Consider the following 18,276-nt stretch of genomic DNA (forward strand, 5'->3'; position numbering starts at 1 on the left):
ATTGTGCCGCAGTGACTGTTGTCCTTGACGGCACTGTTGGGTTTCGTGCTAGGTATATTCTAGCAGGAAACCCAACAGTGTCATCGGGCTCTACAGTGACTGCTTTGAGTATTGTATTGCTATATTGTGCCGCAGTGACTGTTGTACTTGACGGCACTGTTGGGTTTCGTGCTAGGTATATTCTAGCAGGAAACCCAACAGTGTCATCGGGGTCTACAGTGACTGCTTTGAGTATTGTATTGCTATATTGTGCCGCACTGACTGTTGTCCTTGACGGCACTGTTGGGTTTCGTGCTAGGTATATTCTAGCAGGAAACCCAACAGTGTCATCGGGCTCTACAGTGACTGCTTTGAGTATTGTATTGCTATATTGTGCCGCAGTGACTGTTGTCCTTGACGGCACTGTTGGGTTTCGTGCTAGGTATATTCTAGCAGGAAACCCAACAGTGTCATCGGGCTCTACAGTGACTGCTTTGAGTATTGTATTGCTATATTGTGCCGCAGTGACTGTTGTCCTTGACGGCACTGTTGGGTTTCGTGCTAGGTATATTCTAGCAGGAAACCCAACAGTGTCATCGGGCTCTACAGTGACTGCTTTGAGTATTGTATTGCTATATTGTGCCGCAGTGACTGTTGTACTTGACGGCACTGTTGGGTTTCGTGCTAGGTATATTCTAGCAGGAAACCCAACAGTGTCATCGGGGTCTACAGTGACTGCTTTGAGTATTGTATTGCTATATTGTGCCGCACTGACTGTTGTCCTTGACGGCACTGTTGGGTTTCGTGCTAGGTATATTCTAGCAGGAAACCCAACAGTGTCATCGGGCTCTACAGTGACTGCTTTGAGTATTGTATTGCTATATTGTGCCGCAGTGACTGTTGTCCTTGACGGCACTGTTGGGTTTCGTGCTAGGTATATTCTAGCAGGAAACCCAACAGTGTCATCGGGCTCTACAGTGACTGCTTTGAGTATTGTATTGCTATATTGTGCCGCAGTGACTGCTGTCCTTGACGGCACTGTTGGGTTTCGTGCTAGGTATATTCTAGCAGGAAACCCAACAGTGTCATCGGGCTCTACAGTGACTGCTTTGAGTATTGTATTGCTATATTGTGCCGCAGTGACTGTTGTACTTGACGGCACTGTTGGGTTTCGTGCTAGGTATATTCTAGCAGGAAACCCAACAGTGTCATCGGGGTCTACAGTGACTGCTTTGAGTATTGTATTGCTATATTGTGCCGCACTGACTGTTGTCCTTGACGGCACTGTTGGGTTTCGTGCTAGGTATATTCTAGCAGGAAACCCAACAGTGTCATCGGGCTCTACAGTGACTGCTTTGAGTATTGTATTGCTATATTGTGCCGCAGTGACTGTTGTCCTTGACGGCACTGTTGGGTTTCGTGCTAGGTATATTCTAGCAGGAAACCCAACAGTGTCATCGGGCTCTACAGTGACTGCTTTGAGTATTGTATTGCTATATTGTGCCGCAGTGACTGTTGTCCTTGACGGCACTGTTGGGTTTCGTGCTAGGTATATTCTAGCAGGAAACCCAACAGTGTCATCGGGCTCTACAGTGACTGCTTTGAGTATTGTATTGCTATATTGTGCCGCAGTGACTGTTGTACTTGACGGCACTGTTGGGTTTCGTGCTAGGTATATTCTAGCAGGAAACCCAACAGTGTCATCGGGGTCTACAGTGACTGCTTTGAGTATTGTATTGCTATATTGTGCCGCACTGACTGTTGTCCTTGACGGCACTGTTGGGTTTCGTGCTAGGTATATTCTAGCAGGAAACCCAACAGTGTCATCGGGCTCTACAGTGACTGCTTTGAGTATTGTATTGCTATATTGTGCCGCAGTGACTGTTGTCCTTGACGGCACTGTTGGGTTTCGTGCTAGGTATATTCTAGCAGGAAACCCAACAGTGTCATCGGGCTCTACAGTGACTGCTTTGAGTATTGTATTGCTATATTGTGCCGCAGTGACTGCTGTCCTTGACGGCACTGTTGGGTTTCGTGCTAGGTATATTCTAGCAGGAAACCCAACAGTGTCATCGGGCTCTACAGTGACTGCTTTGAGTATTGTATTGCTATATTGTGCCGCAGTGACTGTTGTCCTTGACGGCACTGTTTTTTTTTTCCCAACAGTGGACAAAGTCCGAACACGTTGGCGTTCGATCAAGGACCGCTTCAACAGTGATGTTCGTGCTGAGGGCCAGGTTCGCAGTGGATCTGCGTCAAGGACCAGAACTAGATACCGTCACTATCACGCGTTGCAGTTCCTAAGACCGGTCCTTGCCACGAGATCGTAAGTATTATAAATTTTGGGTTTTTATTTTTATTAATCTGTGTTTTTCTAATCCACAGCTGATGCTTCTTGTAAAGGCATGGTAGTAATGATTTTCCTTTCTTCCACAGCACCTGGAGCAGCACCCTGCAACCTGGCCCTGGAGCGGTCCTTCCTCGGACGTCCTCTGACCCGTCCCAGCCATCCGACAGCCAGGAAGCACCTTGCAGGTCAGCCACACACACAGCTGGTGACCAGGAAGCTGGGCCATCAGGTGTTCCCCTGTCCCAGGTCTCTGCCACTGGTTATGCGGGCACTACCCGCCAGCGGCAGAGGGCCTTGGACAGGAATGTCTTGCCCAAGTTTATGCATTTGAGCGAGGCCTTTAATTCCAGCCTCAAGTCGCTGTCCTACAGAGTTGAAAGCGGTTTTGCACTCATGGAACGTGGTTTTAACCACTTTGAACACCGCTTCAATTCTGTAGAACAGCGCCTTGACCGTCTGGAGGCCGACCTCAACAGACCAGCACACCATTTTTTTAGTAAGATTGAAAAGGGCATGGCGGAACACCTTAGTCCTGAGCAACAGCTGAATGTGCTGCAGGCCTGCAACAATGCTTTCTTGCAGGCTATGCAGCATAATCGGTACGGTCAGCAGTCAGTGGTGTCATTTCCACCTGTGCCACCATTGACTCGCTTCACTTCACTACCGACTTGTGCTGCATACCACTGCACGGACACCTCTATTCAAAGCCAGGACACCCACCGTTACACCACCACAAGTCTGAGTGCAGCTGGTCACTTCACCGACACCACCATGGCAAGCGCTACTCCTGTCTGGAGCACCACCGCCACTCCCATGCATGCGTGGAGCTCAGCCACCACTAGGCAAACATGGAACAGCCCTGCCGCTACAACAACATGTAGTAGCCTGCCACCACCATTCCGCAAACCTGGACCATCACTGCCGCCACCAGTCCTCCTGCAAGGACGAGCACTGCCAACCAAGAGCAGCAGCAGCAGCCACCTCAGCAGCAGCAGCAGCCACCTCAGCAGCAGCCACCTCAGCAGCAGCCACCTCAGCAGCAGCCACCTCAGCAGCAGCAGCAGCCACCCCAGCAGACGGGGGACCTACACTCAATATTTGCCCCAAGTTCAAGGCGAAATCCATCAAGGCGGGCATTGGGCCAAAGTCGGTCCAGGCACACAAGCCTACGGCGACATGCCATTACAACAAATGTACCTGAACAGATTTCCTCTCCTCCAAGTGTTCCTAGTTTAATTCCCTTAACTGGACTACCTTCCCCCACAAGTTTTGTTGCCCCTTCCCCTCAAACACCGTCTTCAACTGCAAGTGTTGCATATTCCCTGCACACCCCCAAATTGAAACCATCTGCCCCCAAACGCTGGAAAAAATAATTTTTTGGTTTATTTTTGTGATTAAAAATAAATTTACATTTGTGGTTCACCATTACAAAGTTTCATTAATGTTGTTTGCGCCGCTCACACACACTGATGGGTAAATACATGTTAAAAACCAACCCAAGGCCTAGTATAGTCATATGTGAAATAACACGGACTAGTATAGTCATACCAAGGCCTAGTGTAATAACTCGAGTTTTACCAACTTGGATCTGGTTTCATGAAAAACAAAAAGTTGAAACTTGTCTAAAAAATAAGTTTCTTTCTTAAAAAGTTTCACCAGTTTGTTTTTTGTGAAACAAGATGCTAGTTGGTAAAAATCGAGTTATTACAGTAGGCCTTGGTATGACTATACTAGGCCGTGGTATTTCACATGACTATACTAGTAGGCCCAAGGCCTACTATACTCATATTTGAAATACCACGGCCTAGTATAGTCATTCCAAGGCCTAGTGTAATAACTCTAGTTTTACCAACATGAATCTGGTTTCATGAAAAACAAACTGTTGAAACTTGTCAAGTTTCACCAGTTTGTTTTTCGTGAAACAAGATCCTAGTTGGTAAAAATCGAGTTATTACAGTAGGCCTTGGTATGACTATACTAGGCCGTGGTATTTCACATATGACTATACTAGTAGGCCCAAGGCCTACTATACTCATATTTTAAATACCACGGCCTAGTATAGTCATTCCAAGGCATAGTGTAATAACTCTAGAAACTTGTCTATTTATACACTACCACAATTTTAAATAAAAGTTGGAATTGAGCTGATTACATTCATCCACTCAATGCTGACTTGTATTCCCCATTGACTTTCATTGGGTGGGGTTGGGTTTTGAGGGTTGGGTTTTGAAAAAATCACATACTTTTTTTTCAACTAGTTTGACAATTTTCTCTTGAAAAAAATTGGTTTCCTGATTCATGGCCTGCAGCTTTGCTCGTTCCAATATATTTCACGCAGACTAGGAATGCTGCATTTTAACTCATATGTGTATTTACCTGCCCAGGTGTGTGAACATCAAAAAATTCAGTTATACATGGGAAGTTTTTTATTTAATTGGATTTTAAAAAATATAGTGCACTCAGTAATGGTATCAAATAAGGATTTTTATTACCATAAACAACAACATTACACCATTTCATCTTGCCAGTGCACCCGTCCTACATCAGAAATAAAGTAGGCCGCAAATTGGTCCCTCATTTGGCCAACTTCAACGGATGACCTGAGAGTGTGCTGAGTGAATTCAGGCAATGGGTTAGGAGCATCATCGTCCAGTTCAAAGGTCGGGTGCTCTTTAGCCATCACAAAGTTATGTAGAACCACACAGGCCTTCACCACCTCATCGACTGTTTCAAGTTTAAGATTAATGGCCGTGCCCAGAATTCGCCATCTGGAGACAAGAATCCCAAAAGCACACTCGACAGTTCTTCTGGCCCTGGTCAGCCTGTAATTAAATATTTTTTTGGTGTGGTCCAAGTCCCGGCTGGAGTAGGGTTTCAGTAAGTTTCCGCACATTTGAAAAGCCTCATCGCCAACCATTACAAAGGGCAGTGGCGGAGCTTCGGTGTGAGGAAGAGGCCGTGGCATAGGGAAATTAAATTGGTTGCCATACAACCTCCGGCCCATGTCTGAGTTTTTAAAAGCCTGTGAGTCATTACCACGGCCAAATGCTCCAATGTCCACTGCTACAAACATACATCCGGCATCCGCAATGGCCATGAGTACTATTGAAAAGTACTTTTTGTAATTATAGTACTCAGATCCAGTTCTTTTGGGTTTGATGATCCGTATGTGTTTACCATCAACAGCTCCCAAACAGTTGGGAAAATTGCATACTGTCCAGAATTTGTCAGCAATTTCCATCCACTTTTCAGCGGTGGGCAGGGGCAGAAATTCTGGACAAAGAACATTCCAGAGAGCCCGGCAGGTGTCAGCAACAATTCCAGACAAGGTAGAGATTCCAATACGGTACTGGAAGTGTAGTGAAGATAGGGTTTCTCCAGTCGACAGGAATCTGTGAACAGACAAAGAAGTAAAATTAATATTTATGTATATTATTTTAAAAAACTATAAAATAAAATATTAGTACATTCACGAAAACTAATTACCCAAGGTTTTGAATACTAAATTTAAAAAAAAAACATCAGACCGCACCCCTTGGTTTAATATTACATACCGTAATGTCACCAGTAGCCGTTCCTCAGGAGGAATCGCACGACGGAGCTGTTTGTCCTGTCTCCGGATAGATTGTTGGACACGAGCAAGCAAATCCCTGAAACTTTCTTGGGACATCCGGATATAATCTATAAATTTCTCCGGGTTTGCCTGGAGCTCGCTGTAGAGGGTGTGGTATGCCCCACGGCTCTCCCGGAGTTCAACAATCGGATGTATCCACATACGCCGCCGCTGCCGTCTTCGCTCCCTCTCTCTCTTCCTTTGTTCATGGCAGGCAACTGCATACGCCTGAGCCATCGCGATGTCCAAATCCAAGTTGAAGTGAAAACTCTTCCAGCGCAGATCCATGGTCACGAGAAGAATCAAGCAAATGTGAAGAATACTGTAGACAGGGTCTATATATTAACATACCACACCCACAATGAAGTCCCATTGGTCTTGTGTGTTGTTGAATGTTTTTTTTTTCTTTTTTGGGGGGTTTTTCCAAAATCTGTAAAAAAACGCAAAGGCACAAAAAACGCATACAAACGCACAAAAACGCTGCGGTTTTTTCCTGCATGCGCATAAAAATGCTTGAAAAAAACGCAGCATTTGTATGCATTTGTATGCGTTTTTTCAATGCGTTTTTTTGCGGGAAAAACGCGCTGCAAAAAAAAGCAAGTGTGAAACAGGCCTAAATTAGTTTTGTAACCTCATTGAGCTTTGAACTTCATGGCCAGGTGTATCAAATCATGAGAAAAGATATTTAAGGTGGCCACTTGCAAGTAGTTCTCCTATTTGATTCTCCTATGAAGAGTGGCATCATGGGCTCCTCAAAACAACTCTCAAATGATCTGAAAACAAAGATTATTCAACATAGCTTTTCATGGGAAGGATACAAAAAGTTGTCTCAGAGATTTAACCTGTCAGTTTCCACTGTGAGGAACATAGTAAGGAAATGGAAGAACACAGGTACAGTTCTTGTTAAGCCCAGAAGTGGCAGGCCAAGAAAAATCTCAGAAAGGCAGAGAAGAAGAATGGTGAGAACAGTCAAGGACAATCCACAGACCACCTCCAAAGACCTGCAGCATCATCTTGCTGCAGATGGTGTCACTGTGCATCGGTCAACAATAGAGCGCACTTTGCACAAGGAGAAGCTGTATGGGACAGTGATGTGAAAGAAGCCGTTTCTGCAAGCACGCCACAAACAGAGTCGCCTGAGGTATGCAAAAGCACATTGGGACAAGCCAGTTACATTTTGGAAGAAGGTCCTGTGGACTGATGAAGTAAAGATTGAGTTGTTTGGTCATACAAAAAGGCGTTATGCATGGAGGCTAAAAAACACAGCATTCCAAGAAAAACACTTGCTACCCACAGTAAAATTTGGTGGAGGTTCCATCATGCTTTGGGGCTGTGTGGCCAATGCCGGAACCGGGAATCTTGTTAAAGTTGAGGGTCGCATGGATTCAACTCAGTATCAACAAATTCTTGACAATAATGTGCAAGAATCAGTGACGAAGTTGAAGTTACGCAGGGGATGGATATTTCAGCAAGACAATGATCCAAAACACCGCTCCAAATCTACTCAGGCATTCATGCAGAGGAACAATTACAGTGTTCTGGAATGGCCATCCCAGTCCCCAGACCTGAATATCATTGAACATCTGTGGGATGATTTGAAGCGGGCTGTACATGCTCGGCGACCATCAAACTTAACTGAACTAGAATTGTTTTGTAAACAGGAATGGTCACAAATACCTTCATCCAGGATCCAGGAACTCATTAATAGCTACAGAAAGCGACTAGAGGCTGTTATTTTTGCAAAAGGAGGATCTACAAAATATTAATGTCACTTTTATGTTGAGGTGCCCATACTTTTGCACCGGTCAAATTTTGTTTAAATGCAGATTGCACATTTTCTGTTAGTACAATAAACCTCATTTGAATCCAGAAATATAACTGAGTCCATCAGTTATTAGATATATGAAACTGAAATAGCTGTTGCAAAAACCAAAATTGTTCTAAAGAAATAAGGTTAACATTAATAGGGGTGCCCAAACTTTAACATATGACTGTATATGCGGGTTGTCTCTCATGGATACATTAGAGGGTATTTGAACCCTCAATAATGACTTTTTATTATCTGTGACCCAGCCATTGAGCAATAAAAGCACCTTAAAGCATATTGTGGGCTCCAACTCTGTGTATTAGTTGTTTCTATGTCTATAGAAATACATTGTATACAGCAGTGTATGTCTTTGTGCTTGCATTCTGAATGTGTGACCACCGCCTCACTTTACATAAAATTCTCATAGAGAATCTGATAACTTTAATAACAGTTGACTCCAGTCTTTGCGTTAGGCTGTGTTCACACGTTTGTGGTTTTTTTCTCGGATTTCTCAAAATATCCGCTCGAAGAACGCCTAAAAGAAGCTTCCCATTCATTTTAATGCATTTTTCACTTTTTGTGCATATTGATGCGGTCTTTTCTGCTCATTAATTTGAACTTGGGGGCCGCATTCCTTGAAGGACAAAGTTACATTTTTAGTGATACCGTTTTTTATTCTATACACCTTTTGAACATTTTTGCTGTGTTTTTTTAAAAAATGTTTAGAGCTTGGATGTGGCGATAACTACAATATGAGTGCACATTTGTTATGTCCCCTTATTGTAGTTATGTCCCCATACAGGTCCCCATATTGTAGATATGTCCCCATACAGGTCCCCAGATTGTAGTCATGTCTCTATATCCAGGTCCTCATATTGTAGTCATGTCCCCATATTGTTGTCATGTCCCCATCCAGGTCCCCATATTGTAGTCATGTCTCCATATCCAGGTTCTCATATTGATCAAGGGAGGGTGAACCAAAGAAATACAATCATAAGGTCCATAGGTACTGAAAAAATAAAATAACCTTATTGATCAAATTTCACAGACAAAGGTGGACAGGATAACAGGTGGGCAGATAAACAACCATGCACTGTGGAGGGCAGGTGCGACCAGCAATGTAATACAGTTAGAGGTCAAAAACATAGACCACGTTGGTATCAAATCCACTGTGGATCACGTAAAATAGTACATACTCTACATAGCCAAAAATTAGAAAGATAATTGAGTTAGATATCAATAAAGCACACAGGATAAGTGTGTATTCAACATATTTATACAGCTGACCAAAAATATAGAGTGTACTGGCCAATGTTACCTATTAATAGTACCTGGCAGAGAGTAGCAGTGGAAATAGCTGGTCAGTCTTTACACCCCGACGCACGTTTCGGATAAAAGACCTTCCTCAGGGAGCATGGAAGTGTCACCGATATGTGGGTTTAAAAAGGCAGAGGCCCGGAAGTCAATTAAGGCTGGAAGCCAGCAATTGTTGACGCGTCGTCACCCAGCAGCCAAACCAGAAACACATGAGGCCCCACGTGATCTGGCACCGGGTGCATCGCAGGCACAGAAGCAGATAGAGGATGGCGGCAGAAAGGAGGTGCACGCGCACTAGTATGCAACAGATGGAGGACCATATAAAGTACTGGCAAAACCGGGGTACATACAAATAAAAAAGAATATACATATCAGCAGCAAACTAGTGCATAAATATATATAAGGGCTGTCAATCAGCCATCAGAATTCACAATACCACAAAAAGTTAATATAATAAAACAAAATGATATAAATGCAAAAATTAATAAAGCACAAGGCTGCCAATCAGCCATCAGATGTTTAGATCCAAATATGATAGAAATTTATATAGGAAGCAACAATACATAATATCAAATACAATTACAGACGGGAGAGATACTGCTAAATCACCATATACAGTTAATATTTGGTTAGATAAATCCTAATTAAAATGTACAATGCAATGGATCAACCACGAAGGAAAAAGACAAAAATATTATAGCAGCTATTACTGGTTATATTGAATATATAGACTCCATACTTGTATATAACATATAAGCACTTGCAGATTATATCAGGATGGATATTGTATATAGAATATAAGGAAAGGACACAAAAATGCCTCGATACACAATAAATATTCTATATTCAAGCATTAACCGAAAATCAGTGTATACAGTGCCGTCAGTCAACCCCCAAACATGTTACAGTATATATTATTATATTATCATGAAAAAAATTTGTAAAAAAGTTTTTTTACATTCTTACGGAGGCGACCTGAATACACATTATCCACCCAAAGAGTTATTAGATACCTCATCAAAATTGTCAATATACAAGGACAGAAGAAGACCATATATATATATATATACAGCTCTGGCAGAAATTAGGAGACCACTGCACAGTGTTATAGAAATCAGCTTCTCTACATGTCTGACAGCCATTCCATTCCACTGTCAGTTGAATTCCAGCCAGAGCACACCTCATTCTACTTAATGTGCTTCTGATTAGGTGATCACCGGAACCAAATCTTATTTAACGAAGAAAAGTATAAAAGACCCTGCTGTGGTGTTCACAATCCTCTTGCAATAGGACAAGCTGGATGGCAAAACAAGTGCTAGTAATATCCCAAAGGTAATAGGAATTAAAAAATAACATATCCATGCGAAAGGAGTTGAAAAGTCTTCAGTGAGGAAAAGAAGGGCTCAATTCTGGCTTTACTAACAGAGGGATACAGAGAGCGTCATGTTGTCTTAAAATTTCTAAGACAGCAGTCCATTACAACAAGGTCAAGCAGCAGACATTGGGGACAACAAAGCTACAGACCGGCAGAGGGTGAAAACGACTCCTCACTGACCGGGATGACCGTCATCTTATTCAAATATCACTTCGAAACTGCAGGATGACATCAAGGGACCTACAAAAGGAATGGCAAATGGCAGCTGGGGTGAAGTGCACTGCAAGAACAGTTCATAACAGGCTCCTAGAGGCAGGGCTCAAGTCATGTAAAGGTAGAAAAAAACCTTTCATCAATGAGAAGCAAAGGAGAGCAAGGCTGAAGTTTGCCAAAGACCATAAGGATTGGACCATAGAGGACTGGAGTAAGGTAATCTTCTCTGATGAGTCTGATTTTCAGCTTTGCCCAACATCTGGTCGTCTAATGGTTAGACAGAGACCTGGAGAGGCGTACAAGCCACAGTGTCTTGTACTCACTGTGAAATTTGGTGGAGGATCGGTGATGATCTGGGGATGCTTCGGCAAGGCTGGAATTGGTCAGATTAATCTTAGCGGATGACGTATGAATCAATCCGCGTACAAGGTTATCCTGGAAAAACAGTTGATTCCTTCTACTCAGGCAATGTTCCCCAACTCTGAGGACTGGTATTTCCAGCAGGACAATGCACCATGCCACACAGCTAGATCAATCAATGTGTGCATGAAGGACCACCACATCAAATCCCTGTCATGGTCAGCCCAATCTCCAGACCTGAACCTCATTGAAGGAAGATGGATAGTCACAAGCCATCAAACAAAGTACTGCTTAAATTTTTGTACCAGGAATGACATAAGGTCACCCAAAAGCAGTGTGAAAGACTGGTGGAAAGCAGCCAAGACGCATGGAAGCTGCGATTAAAAATCATGGTTATTCCACAAAATATTGATTTCTGAACTCTTCCTGAGTTAAAAGTATGTAAAGATAAAAAAACAGAAAATCCCATTGTAGGATTTTTAAATAATTAATTTGCATTCTATTGCATGAAATATTTAAAAAATGGGAGAAGGAGGTGATTTTATTTTTTGAATTTTTTACATCTTTTTTTTAAGTAGAATGAAAAATAGAATCCAGTCATCCTCCTGGTTGTCAGAGGGTGGCACGCTCCTGATAATTCGGGGTGGCGGCTTGACTGAGCTTCTGTTCCTGCAAATCTGGGGACTTCGGAACTTTTGGAAGTTATTTATAAGTGGAAAAAAAAGTCCGGGGCCTCATACATGCAAAGCATACGCTCTACCACTGAGCTACATCCCCCATATAGGTGCCTCAGCCCCATGCCTAAGCCATAGATGCATCTACTGCATGTAAATGACCATTGCACAAAGAAATGGGAGCAGCACTTACAGGCTTTTTGCTGTCCAGCTTGTAAGTGCTGCTCTGATCCTGTGATTTTCCAGTGCTGCAGAGTCAAAACTGCCTCTGTCTGCAGCATTATAAAGAGCTGGGAAAAGAATTGTCAGGAGTGCACCACCCCCTGACAACCAGGAGGCCGAGGAGCAGTGTGCTCCTGAAGATCGGATCTTGGGACAAATCCTTTAACCTCTTTACCCTAAAGGGTGGTTTGCACGTTCATGACCAGGCCAATATTTACAATTCAGACCACTGTCCCTTTACGAGGTAATAACTCTGGAACGCTTCCATCGATCCCGGTGATTCTGACATTATTTTCTCATGACATATTGTACTTCATGTTAGTGGTAAATTGTCATTCATATAAAAAAACAGAAATTTGGTGAAAATTTTGAAAATTTCGCAATTTTCCAACTTTGAATTTTTATGCCCTTAAATCACAGAGATATGGCACACAAAACACTTAATAAGTTAAATTTCCCACATGTTTACTTTACATCAGCACAATTTTGGAACCAAAATTTTTTTTTTTAGTTAGGAAGTTATAAGGGTTAAAAGTTCACCAGCGATTTCTCGTTTTTGCAACACCATTATATTTTTAGGGACCACATCACATTTGAAGTCACTTTAAGGGGTATATATGATATAAAATACCCAAAAGTGACACCATTCTAAAAACTGCACCCCTCAAGGTGCTCAAAACCACATTCAAGAAGTTTATTAACCCTTCAGGTGCTTCACAGGAATTTTTTGAATGTTTAAAATAAATGAACATTTAACTTTTTTTCACAAAAAAATTACTTCAGGTCCAATTTTTTTTATTTTACCAAGGGTAACAGGAGAAATTGGACTGCAAAAGTTATTGTGCAATTTGTCCTGAGTACGCTGATACCTGATATGTGGGGGAAAACAATGTTTCGGCACATGGCAGAGCTAAGAAGGGAAGGAGCGCCGTTTGACTTTTTCAATGCAAAATTGGCTGGAATTCAGATCGGACACCATTGATGTACCTGATGTACCTAAACAATGGAAACCCCCCACCAGTGACCCCATTTTGGAAACTAGACCCCTCAAGGAACTTATCTAGATATGTGGTGAGAAGTTTGAACCCCCAAGGGCTTCACAGAAGTTTATAACGTACATGTCATGTTTGGAGAGCCCCTGATGTGCCCAAACAGTGGAAAGCCCCCACAAATGACACCATTTTGGAAACTAGACCCCTCAAGGAACTTATCTAGATATGTGGTGAGAACTTTGAACCCCCAAGGGTAACAGGACCCCAAAAGTTATTGTGCAATTTGTCTTGCATATGCTGATACCCCACATGTGGGGGTAAACCACTATTTGGGCGCATGGCAGAGCTCGGAAGGGAAGAAGCGCCATTTGACTTTTTTGGCTGAAATTGGGATCGGACTCCATGCCGCGTTTGGAGAGCCCCTGATGTGCCTAAACAGTGGAAACCCTGCACAAATGACATCATTTTGGAAACTAGACCCCACAAGGAACTTATCTAGATGTGTGGTGAGCACTTTGAACCCCCAAGGGCTTCACAGAAGTTTATAACGCCCGGACGTAAAAATAAAAAAATCATATTTTTTTCCACAAAAATGATATGTTTGCCCCCAATTTTTTATTTTCCTATGGGTAACAGGAGAAATTGGACCCCAAAAGTTGTTTTTCAATTTGCCCTGAGTAAGCTGATACCCCATATGTGGGGGTAAAACACTGTTTGGGCGCATGGTAGAGCTTGGAAGGAGCACCATTTGACTTTTTCAACGCAGAACGCTGGAATTGAGATCAGACGCCATGTTGCATTTGGAGAGCACCTGATATGCCCAAACAGTGGAAACCCCCCCAATTATAACTCCAACCCTAACCCCAACACCCCCTAACCCTAATCTCAGCCCTAAGCCAAGCCCTAACCCTAACCCTAACCCTAGCCCTAACGGGAAAATGGAAATAAATACATTTTTTTAATTTTATTATTTTTCCCTAACTAAGGGGGTGGTAACGGGGGGTTTGATTTACTATTTATGGTGGTTTTTATATTTGGCAGCTGTCACACGCTAAAAGACGCTTTTTATTGTAAAAATAGTTTTTGCATCACCACATTTTGAGAGGTATAATTTTTCCATATTTTGACCCACTGAGTCATGTGAGGTCTTATTTTTTGTGGGACGAGTTGACGTTTTTATTGGTACCATTTTTGGGTATGTGACTTTTTTTATCGCTTTTTATTCCGATTTTTGGGATGCAGAATGAACAAAAACCAGCGTTTCATGAATTTCTTTTGGGGGGGTGCGTTTACACCGTTCCGTGTGCGGTAAAATTGATAAAGCGGTTTTATTCTTCGGGTCAGTACAGTTACAGCGATACCTCACTTTTGTCGTTTTTTATGTTTTGGCGCTTTTATGCAATAAAAACAATTTTATGCAAAAAACAATTATTTTTGCATCGCTTTATTCTGCGAGCTATTATAACTTTTTTATTTTTTCGCTGATGACGCTGTATGGCGGCTCGTTTTTTGCGGGACAAGATGATGTTTTCAGCGGTACCATGGTTATTTATATCCGTCTTTTTAATTGCGCATTTTGCACATTTTGTTCGGCGGTATGATAATAAAGCCTTGTTTTTTGCTTCGTTTTTTATTTTTATTTTTTAAGGGGTTAACTAGTGGGACAGTTTTATAGGGCGGGTCGTTATGGAAGCAGCGATACTAAATATGTGTACTTTTATTGTTTTTTTTTGTTTCCAAAAAATGAATTTATTAGGGAATATTTTTTTTTTTTTATTTATTTGGCGATTTTTTTATAAATTATTTTTACACTTTTTTTTTTTTTTACTTTATTACATTGTCCCAGGGGGGACATCACTGTCACACTGTCACATCACAGATCGCTGTGACAGATCAGCGATCTGACATTGGCGCTGCACCAGGCTCTCTGCAGGCACTGAGGAAGCTGCCTCCCTGCAGGCCCCCGAAGGTCCCACGGCCATATTGAATCCGGGGACCTGCAAGGAAGGAGGACCTGCAGCAGCGCTGCACATCGCGCTGCTCTGGGGGTTTCAGGGAAGCACGGGGGGAGCCCCCTCCCTGACGATGCTTCAATAAACCCCCGTACACTGCAATCATGTTTGATCGCAGTGTGCCAGGGTTTAACATGCAGGGGCGGTCCGTGACCACCCCTGACACATAGTGCCAGGTGTTAGCTGTGATAATCAGCTGACACCTGGCCGTGATCAGCGGCGCCCCCCCCGGAGCGCCGTTGATCGCATTGACGTACTATCCTATCCTCGGTCATAGGGGTCCTGGTACCGTGCACGGTCTGATGTCAGAAAGGGGTTAAGCTATTGTTCTTTTTTCCTGCATTTACCATGTGGGATAGATCACATAATTTTTCAATATTTTGGGCTTTTATGGAAAAGGTAAACCTTATCGATGAATTCTTTCGATTTTCTTATACTTAAAGGGATTTGTTCCCACTGTACATTGCTGTAGAGCGCCCCGATGGTGACCGATACAAGAAGAAAGGTTACTTACCTACGGGATCAGGAGAGATGTCGCCTTTCAGCCGCCGCTGATTGTCTGCAGCCCATCAGGGGACATAAGCACCGCCACGAGACCGTCAGGGGGCGCAGCGCTCAGAGATGTTCCCATCCGGGAGGTGTTGTACACTTTCTTCCTAATTGATTGAGATAATCGAAGAGTGTCGTCCATTAATGAACAATCCCTTTAAAAATATGGGAAAAAGAGAATTGTATTTTTAAAAATTTGCTTAAAAAAGATGCAAAAATGGCAAAAATAGAATCCTCTCCTCTTCCCATATTGTACATATAACCAAATAATAAAGAATTAAAGTTGTTTTGCTTCGTCCCTAATAGTCCGGACTGTTGGAATATGATGTCATTTATGCTGCAGAATTATGAAAAAAGAAAAACGAATTGTGAGAAGATCTATGATGGTAGATTCAGAGTCAGATTCTCGTCATGGATCGTTCTCAGAATTGAGATCACACATCAGACAGTGTGTGCAGGGGATGTAGCTCAGTGGTAGAGCGCATGCTTTGCATGTGTGAGGCCCCGGGTTCAATCCCCGGTATCTCCACATTTTTGTGACAAATAACAAGAAAACTTCCAAAATATTCAGAAATCTGATAAATGTGCGGAAATTCACCAGTCTGGATGTAACACGAAGCCCGGAATCAGCGCTAAATATCAGACAGATTTGCTTTTGTTGAGGATTCTATGCATAATAACTGTCGGACCCCAGGGGGCGCTGTAACCAGCACTATACATGTACAGACCGACATCGCTAGAGACTACAGAGGAGCAGATTGTGTTTGCAGACCCCTGATCCAGTTATTCTGAGGCTGTGAAATTATAGCCTCCCGAACCTCCCCCTACCTGCCGCTGCTCCCCGATTTGTAGGCTCCGCACAACGTTTCGAAAGATGCATATCTAATGCTGGCAGGTGGAAGGAGGTTCGCATAGTAGCAGTATTATGCAGGCACTGAATGGTAGCCTTATGTGTGCACTGTATGGTAGTATTATGTGGGATCAGTGATGTGGATTTTTTGATTGATATAGATATATATCTCTGTGCATGCTGTGGCCTGTCCTAATTAGACAGAGTCTTATTGAGCGCTCAAAGGAAAAGAGGAAGCTACACTTAGTTAGCAACAACTCATTCCAGCAGAACTCTGGAAACTTTATTGAATATACTTGGTTTTATCAGCTGTACAGAAAGGAGTGGTTACTCATTAACATAAGGCTGAACTTCTTATCAAATTGGTCAGTTTAAATACATGAGCATATATGGGTGTCCGACCTGGGGTTACTTAGACACCATGTGATTTACTGTCCGGAGTCTTGCACTCGTCAGCAAGTCTCCAATATCGGCTGGACCATCTGGCCTTACTTCCTCATTCCCTATGTCTGCTAGATATTTCTCAAGTCAGAAGACAATGCTATCATGAGATGACTGGGTAGCAGGTCAACTTCCACCAACTAGTTATAAGGTTCAAACTGTGAATATGTATTTGTATGCATATGGCTATATAAGAATACATGAATATATGGAGTATATAGCAGTATGTAGCCTATAGCAGGCAATTGAGATCTATATGAAATACATATACATATATATTTCCATAATGGTAGTATTATGTGTGCACTGTATAGTAATATTATGTGGGAACAGTATGGTAGTATTATGTGTGCGCTGTACGGTAGTATTATGTGTGCGCTGTATGGTAGTATTATGGGGCTGGGTGCTGTATGTAGTATTATTTGTGCGCTTTGTGCTAGCTTTATGTGGGCTCTGTATGGTAGAATTATGTGGGTGCTGTAGGGTAGTATTATTTGGGCAATGTAGGGTAGTATTATGTGGGATTTCTATGGTAGTATTATAAGTGCTCTGTATGATAGTATCATGTGGGCTTATTTTATTTTATTTTTTTTTAATTTGCTTAAAAAAAGATGCAAAAATGGCAAAAATAGAATCCTCTCCTCTTCCCATATTGTACATATAACCAAATAATAAAGAATTAAAGTAGTTTTGCTTCGTCCCTAATAGTCCAGACTGTTGGAATATGATGTCATTTATGCTGCAGAATTATGAAAAAAGAAAAACGAATTGTGAGAAGATCTATGATGGTAGATTCAGTCAGATTCTCGTCATGGATCGTTCTCAGAATTGAGATCACACATCAGACAGTGTGTGCAGGGGATGTAGCTCAGTGGTAGAGCGCATGCTTTGCATGTATGAGGCCCCGGGTTCAATCCCCGGCATCTCCAGCTTTTGTGTCACATAACAAGAGAACTTCCAAAATATTCCGAAATCTGATAAATGTGCGGAAATTCACCAGTCTTCTGTCTGGATGTAACACGAAGACCTGACTCAGCGCTAAATATCAGACAGATTTGCTTTTGTTGAGGATTCTATGTAGAATAACTGTCGGACACCAGGGGGCGCTGTAACCAGCACTATACATGTACAGACCGACATCGCTAGAGACTACAGAGGAGCAGATTGTGTTTGCAGACCCCTGGTCCAGTTACTCTGAGGCTGTGAAATGATAGCCCCCCAAACCACCCCCTACCTGCCGCTGCTCCCAGATTTGTAGGCTCCGCACGTTTCCAAAGATGCATATGTAATGCTGGCAGGTGGAAGGAGGTTCGCATAGTATCTGTATTATGCAGGCACTGAATGGTAGTATTATGTGGGCTCTGTATGGTAGTATAATGTGTGCTCTGTATGGTAGTATTATGGAGCTGGGTGCTGTATGTAGTATTATTTGAGCGCTTTATGCTAGTTTTATGTGGGCTCTGTATGGTTGTATTATGTGGACTCTGTATGGTAGTATTATGCGGGCTCTGTATGGTAGTAT

At 42.6% G+C, this 18,276-nt stretch overlaps 2 non-coding genes across 2 annotated transcripts; both read left to right on the top strand.

Annotated features, from left to right (window-relative positions):
• The first annotated feature begins 15,920 nt into the window (after positions 1 to 15,920).
• TRNAA-UGC (transfer RNA alanine (anticodon UGC)) lies at positions 15,921 to 15,992 on the top strand. The gene has a single exon. It is a non-coding gene; the product is annotated as a tRNA-Ala (tRNA).
• A 1,619-nt stretch (positions 15,993 to 17,611) lies between these two features.
• On the top strand, positions 17,612 to 17,683 carry TRNAA-UGC (transfer RNA alanine (anticodon UGC)). The gene has a single exon. It is a non-coding gene; the product is annotated as a tRNA-Ala (tRNA).
• Positions 17,684 to 18,276: the final 593 nt, after the last annotated feature.

The sequence above is a fragment of the Dendrobates tinctorius genome, unplaced genomic scaffold (genome assembly GCF_039654945.1).
Source record: "Dendrobates tinctorius isolate UK_male_01 unplaced genomic scaffold, ASM3965494v1 ptg000021l, whole genome shotgun sequence".
Classification (NCBI taxonomy): domain Eukaryota; kingdom Metazoa; phylum Chordata; class Amphibia; order Anura; family Dendrobatidae; genus Dendrobates; species Dendrobates tinctorius.